Consider the following 7,130-nt stretch of genomic DNA (forward strand, 5'->3'; position numbering starts at 1 on the left):
GAACTTGACGCCCTTATGCAATAGGTTAGTCAGAGGCCTGGCAATCTTGGAGAAGTTCTCGACGAATCGACGGCAGTAGCTGGCGAGACCGAGAAAACTTCTGACTTGCTTAACGTTCTTCGGAGGAGTCCAATCGAGAATAGCCTGAACTCGTTCAGGGTTGACGGCAATACCATCCTTAGAGATGACATGCCCGAGATAGGTTACTTCGGGAAGCCAGAATTCACATTTGGAGAACTTGGCATAAAGTTGATGCTCTCGTAGCTTTTCCAGCACGAGGCGAAGATGTTCAGCATGTTCCTCTTCGTTCTTGGAAAATACCAGAATATCATCCAGATAAACCACGACGAACTTGTCGAGGTAATCCATGAATATATAGTTCATCAGGCGAGAGAAGGTGGCTGGAGCATTGGTTAAGCCGAAAGACATGACGGTGTACTCGTATGAACCATAACGAGTCACGAATGCGGTCTTGGGGATATCTTCCTCACGAACACGGATCTGGTGGTAACCCAACCTCAAGTCGAGTTTAGAGAACACTGATGATCCAGCCAATTGATCATACAGATCATTGATCCGAGGAAGAGGATACTTATTCTGAATGGTAGCTTGATTTATAGGACGGTAGTCTTGGACCAATCGGTTTGTCCCATCTTTCTTCTTGACAAAGAGAGAAGGTGCTCCCCAAGGAGAGCAACTTGGGCGAATGAAACCACTTCGAAGAGATTTATCGATTTCCTCCTTAAGCTCAAGGAGTTCATGCGGCGGCATCTTGTAGGGTCGCTTGGCTATAGGAGTGGTGCCTGGTTTCAAGTCGATGACGAATTCGACAGCTCTAGCAGGGGGAATCCCTGGGAGTTCTTCAGGAAAGACGTCTAAGAATTCACGCACGACGGGAATGTTTTCAATGCCCTCAAGTGGTGCAGCGTTCAATGCGTTTAAGGCATAAAGTCTGGCCTCGGCATTCCGAACCAGATGAGCATCGTAGCTAATTATTTCATCAGAAGGGTGTAGCAGATGGACAGTCTTGGTGGCGCAAACGATAGAAGCAGTATGCGCCTTTAACCAATCCATTCCCAGAATGAGATCAATGCTACAGGACTTCAGTACGATGGGAGAGACAAGGAATTCCAGTCCTTCAATTTCTACAGGGACGTCGTTGCAAATCATGGAGGTTCGACATTGGCCCGCAGGGGTGTGCACTAATAGAGAAGCGTTCATGTCTTCACTTTTAATGCCATGCATGAATGCAAAATCTTCTGACATGAATGAATGTGATGCACCTGTATCAAATAAAACGGATGCTGGTACTGAATTTACGAGGAGTGTACCCATCACAGTAGCAGGCTGGTCTTGAGCTTCATTCAGATCAATGTGGTTGGCATGAACACGGCCATAAGACTTGGCATTGTTGTTGCGGGCCTGGTTGTTCCCACGGCCAGTTGCTGGAAGGGCCAGTTGATTCTGTTTCTGGTTGCATTCCCTAGCACGGTGCCCTGGTTGTCCGCACCTGAAGCACAACCCATTCTCGGGGTAGGAACAGGAGCTTGGGGTGGTGGAGCTGGAAGCCTCGGCTGCCTAGTTGGAGCAGCCGGCAGACGAGGTGCAGCATAAGACTGCCTTGGGGCAGGTGCAGTTGGACGGTACATGCTGTTCGGGATCCATATCTTACGCTTCTGCGAGGGCGGGCCCGAAGATGAGCCCGTGTCACGGTTGCGCCTTTGAGAGCTCTGGTGTTCTTGCAGACCAGTCTCGACATTGATGGCCTTGTTCACCAAGGTGGCGAAATCGGCAAAGTCATGCACTAGAAGTGTGAGCTTGATGTCAGCTTGAAGGCCTTCACGGAACTTCTCCTGTCTGCGAGCATCAGTTGCAATGTCTTCTTCAGCATAGCGGGATAAGTCCAGAAACTCCCGCTGATAAGCTTCAACAGTCTTGTTGCCTTGGGTGAGGTTGCGAAACTCACGCTTCTTCCTGTCCATGATTCCCTGAGGAATGAAGCGGGCACGGAAGGCAGCCTGAAAGTCTGGCCAGGAGATGATTGTCCCAACTGGCAGAGTACGCCTATGGCTGTCCCACCATTGAGCTGCGGGTCCCTTCAGGAAGAAGGAAGCAAAAGTGACATAGCTGGCAGGGGCTACATCAGCAGACTCCATCTCATAGGTGATGTCACGGAGCCAGTCATCAGCATCCAGCGGCTGGGTTGAGCTGCGGTACACACTTGGGTTGAGGCGTATGAAATCCTGCAGAGTTGTTGTGTTTGGATGCTGGTTCATATTGGGGCGAGGAAACTGAGCCATCATGTTTTCCATGAACTGGCGATTCATCTCAAGCTGTTGGATCATACCAGCCATGTACTCAGGCGGTGGTGGGAAGTTGCCACCACGACCACGACCAGCTGGTCTAACCATCCTGCTAATATATAACAGGGGTAGTTCAGTATTGAGAAATTTGCATAGACAAGAGTCATTCATGATGAAACATGCATAATGAAAGGAGCACGACAGATACCACATAGATAGTCGGCATAACTTACAAAAGGGGTCGGACATAGAGTTCAGTACACAGAGTTCCGTACATAGACTAAGTCATCATAGGCGGCACGCAGGCTCGCGAGTGCATCTAAGACTAATGAGCAAGACTACATCAGTCCCAGGAGGTACTGTGAAGGTAGCTGTAACCTGACAGCTGGTAGTGAGGCAACGGATAGTCCTCCACGTCAGTGGCCTGGGGGCCGCGGATACTCTGGTGTAGAACCCGACGCTCAGGTGGCAGAAGAGGACCAAGTGCGGGAGAGTAGCCTCCCACCTCTGGCCATCCGACACCGTGGGGCATCACGGTCCTGGCTGGGTAGATCGCAGAACGCGGCAGCTGTCCAGACCGGACAAAGGGGTGCAACCGCGTCAGAGCCCTGTAAAGGTGCTGACGAGTGGTGTACAACTCGTGGCGAAGAGCTCTGTTAGCTCGGTCCAGCCCATCAGCATGCAGAACCAGGCGCTGATGGTGGAAAGGCTCTCGGGTGACGGTGGAGTAGGCGGCAGTGTAGTATCCCTCCGCACCAACGTCAGATGCGATAGGAATGTGCCTGAAAGGGGAAGTGTCCAATGCCTGATACTCTCCACGAAGACGTGTCAGAGCAGCATGAGCCGCATCGTGGACTGCCATCTCGATGGTCACTCCAACACCATGAGCGGTGTGCAGCACGGTAGTGGACTCATACTCCCGAGAGTAGAGGTGGACGATGGCACGGTACTGCTCCTGGTTAAAGTCCTGGTACTCCTCGTAGACGGTGTACTCAGGGTGCCAGCGATAACCCAGATAGGTCATCATATCAGCTAGCACAGCAGGTGATCCTGAGGCACCAATGGCCGCAGTGTGGCGCACGACCTGCCTCGCGGGTTCCATCTGAAAACAAAGATGTTTCAATGGAGTCAAATGACAACACGGGCACTATTCAAAATGCTATCCTGCAGAATAACTATGGCTTATCCAACTTTGGGGTGAACGTGGTAACGGGATCCTAATGTTAGAGTTAGTAAATTCGTTTAACCCGAGTAGAAAAGAGTTCAGAGTCCCAGAGTAAAGGTCGAGGAGTAAAAGATCCTAGTACCACCCAATGGCGACGTGGGCCCGTAAGGCTCACAGCCATGTTAGTAAAAGTTTTGTAGTGACTAGACTCGACTTCGGCCAAGGAGTGTGGAAGGGGGATTCCTACAGGCAGTCGGCTCTGATACCAACTTGTGACGCCCCCGATTCAATCGTACACTAATCATGCACGCAAATGTGTACGATCAAGATCAGGGACTCACGGGAAGATATCACAACACAACTCTACAAATAAAATAAGTCATACAAGCATCATAATACAAGCCAGGGGCCTCGAGGGCTCGAATACAAGTGCTCGATCATAGACGAGTCAGCGGAAGCAACAATATCTGAGTACAGACATAAGTTAAACAAGTTGCCTTAAGAAGGCTAGCACAAACTGGGATACAGATCGAAAGAGGCGCAGGCCTCCTGCCTGGGATCCTCCTAAACTACTCCAGGTCGTCGTCAGCGGGCAGCACGTAGTAGTAGGCACCTCCGGTGTAGTAGGGGTCGTCGTCGACGGTGGCGTCTGGCTCCTGGACTCCAGCATCTGGTTGCGACAACCAGGAAGAAGGAAAGGGGAAAAAGGGGGGAGAAAGCAACCGTGAGTACTCATCCAAAGTACTCGCAAGCAAGGAACTACACTACATATGCATGGGTATATGTGTAAGGAGGCCATATCAGTGGACTGAACTGCAGAATGCCAGAATAAGAGGGGGATAACTAATCCTGTCGAAGACTACGCTTCTGGTCACCTTCGTCTTGCATCAAGTATAAGAGAGTAGATTGAAGTCCTCCAAGTAGCATCTCCAAGTAACATCTCATAGCATAATCCTACCCGGCGATCCCCTCCTCATATCCCTGAGGTAGAGCGACCACCGGTTGTATCTGGCACTTGGAAGGGTGTGTTTTATTAAGTATCCGGTTCTAGTTGTCATAAGGTCAAGGTACAACTCCAAGTCGTCCTGTTACCGAAGATCACGGCTATTCGAATAGATTAAACTTCCCTGCAGGGGTGCACCACATAACCCAACACGCTTGATCCCATTTGGCCGGACACACTTTCCTGGGTCATGCCCGGCCTCGGAAGATCAACACGTCGCAGCCCCACCTAGGCAAACAGAGAGGCCAGCACGCCGGTCTAAACCTAAGCGCGCAGGGGTCTGGGCCCATCGCCCTGAGCACACCTGCACGTTGCGAGGGCGGCCGGAAGCAGACCTAGCCTAGTAGGCGTTCCAGTCCAATCCGGCGCGCGCCGCTCCGTCGCTGACGTCTGAAGTGCTTCGGCTGATACCACGACGTCGGGATACCCATAACTACTCCCACGTAGATGGTTAGTGCGTATAGGCTCGTAGCCAGACTCAGATCAAATACCAAGATCTCGTTAAGCGTGTTAAGTATCCGCGAACGCCGAACAGGGCCAGGCCCACCTGTCTCCTAGGCGGTCTCAACCTGCCCTGTCGCTCCGCCACAAAGATCCACACAGAGGGCCGTCGGGACAAAGGTCCTTTCAGCCCCCAATCCGTGAATCACTCGCGGGTACTCTTCGAGCTGACCCGACTTTAGTCACCATCTGTATAGTATGTATGTATGTATAGTATATACCCGTGATCACCTCCCGAGTGATCACGGCCCAATAGTATAGCAAGGCAGACTGACAAGAATGTAGGGCCAATGATGATAAACTAGCATCCTATACTAAGCATTTAGGATTGCAGGTAAGGTATCAACAGGTGTAGCAACAATGTCAGGCTATGCATCAGAATAGGATCAACAGAAAGCAGTAACATGCTACACTACTCTAATGCAAGCAGTATAGAGAAGAATAGGCGATATCTGGTGATCAAGGGGGGGGGCTTGCCTGGTTGCTCTGGCAAGAGAGAGGGGTCGTCAACTCCGTAGTCGAACTGGGCAGCAGCAGCGTCGGTCTCGTAGTCTACCGGAGAGAAGAGGGGGGAAGAAACAATGAATACCAAGTAAACAGATGCATATCGATGCATGACATGTCAAGAAGCGATGCTAGGCGTGCCCTAACGTGGTATAAGGTGGTACTGGTCAAGGGGGAATCATCCGGGAAAGTATTCCCGGTGTTTCGTGTTTTCGGGCAGAGGAGCCGGAGGGGGAAAGTTGCGGGTTCGATAGGTTAGGGGGGTGTGGTGGACGAACGGACTGCGTATCCGGAATCGTCTCGTCGTTCTGAGCAACTTTCATGTTGAAAATATTTTAATCCGAGTTACGGATTAAAAGATATGATTTTTAAAAGATTTTAATAATTTTGGAATTTAATTATTTATTTAATTAATTCGAAAAAAAGGTATTTATGACGTCAGCATGATGTCATGCTGACGTCAGCAGTCAACAGGGGTTGACTGAGTCAACCCTGACATGTGGGTCCAGTGGGACCCACCTGTCATTCTCTATTTAGGTTAATTAGGGTTTAGGTTAATCTAATTACAGTTTAATTAATCTTAACTAGTTAATTAATTTAATTAAACCGGATTAATTAACTTAATTAATTAATTAATTAATTAATAATTTTATTAAATCATTTTAATTTTATTAATTATATTTATTGTTTTTATTTATTTTATTATTTATTTATTTATTTATTTTTATTTTTTTATTTTTTTTAACGTTCTGGGGCGGGGCCCCCTAGTCAGTGGCCCGGGGGCCTTAGCGGGCACAGGGCGGTGCGGGTGCGGGTGCGAGCCTGACTAGGCACTGGGCACCCGTGCCGAGGGCACCGCAGCGAGGGCGCGAGGCCCAGCTGCGTCGGCGGCCTCGCCCGACAGCGGCAGGGGGCGGGGAGCAGGGAAGGCCCCGGACGGCGACGGCCCTGGCGGGCGCGGCCAGGAGCCGCGGGAAGGAGGCGGTGGTGGCCGGGCGGTGCGTCGGGGCGGACGAAGCGAGGTCGGGGCGAGGTGGTGGGGGTTCAGGGGAGGAGGAGGAGGAGCGAGGGAGGCCGGTGGCCACGGCGAGGGACACGGCGCCGGCCAAGAATGGGCGCAGGGCGCTGGGCGCCGCCGGGGCGGAACCGAGCGACGGCGGCATCGATGCCGGAGAGCGGGGCCGGGTGGCACGAGGCCAGAGGGCGAGCGGGCGACGGTGGTGGCGATAAGGGGCGCTCGGGAGGGAGACGAGGGGAGAGAGGGGATCGATCCCCAGGGGGATCGGGGGAAGCGAAAGGGGGGGGAGAGCTCACGGGGAGGGACGCGTAGGGTCTAGGAGGCGGGCGCGGTGAAGCTTGGAGGCGACCGGCGAGGAGGGAGTCGGGGAGGCGGCCGCCGGCGTCGGGGAGGGGGGGTCCGGTGAGGCGGCGGTGGTCTCCTCCCGATCCAGATCGGGGGAGAGGGGATATTTCGGGGGGGGGGGGAAGTGGGGGCTGTCGGTGGTGAGTGGGGGGGGGGAAGGAGTGGATAAGGGAGAGGAGTGGGGGGGGCCGACCTGGGCCGGCCTGGTTGGCCCGATGGCCAGCTGGGCCGCGGTCCAGCAGGGGGGGGGGCTTCCCTCCTTTTGTTTTTTTCTTTGGTTTTCTGTTTTTC

This window comes from Triticum aestivum, chromosome 2B (genome assembly GCF_018294505.1).
Source record: "Triticum aestivum cultivar Chinese Spring chromosome 2B, IWGSC CS RefSeq v2.1, whole genome shotgun sequence".
Classification (NCBI taxonomy): Eukaryota; Viridiplantae; Streptophyta; class Magnoliopsida; order Poales; family Poaceae; genus Triticum; species Triticum aestivum.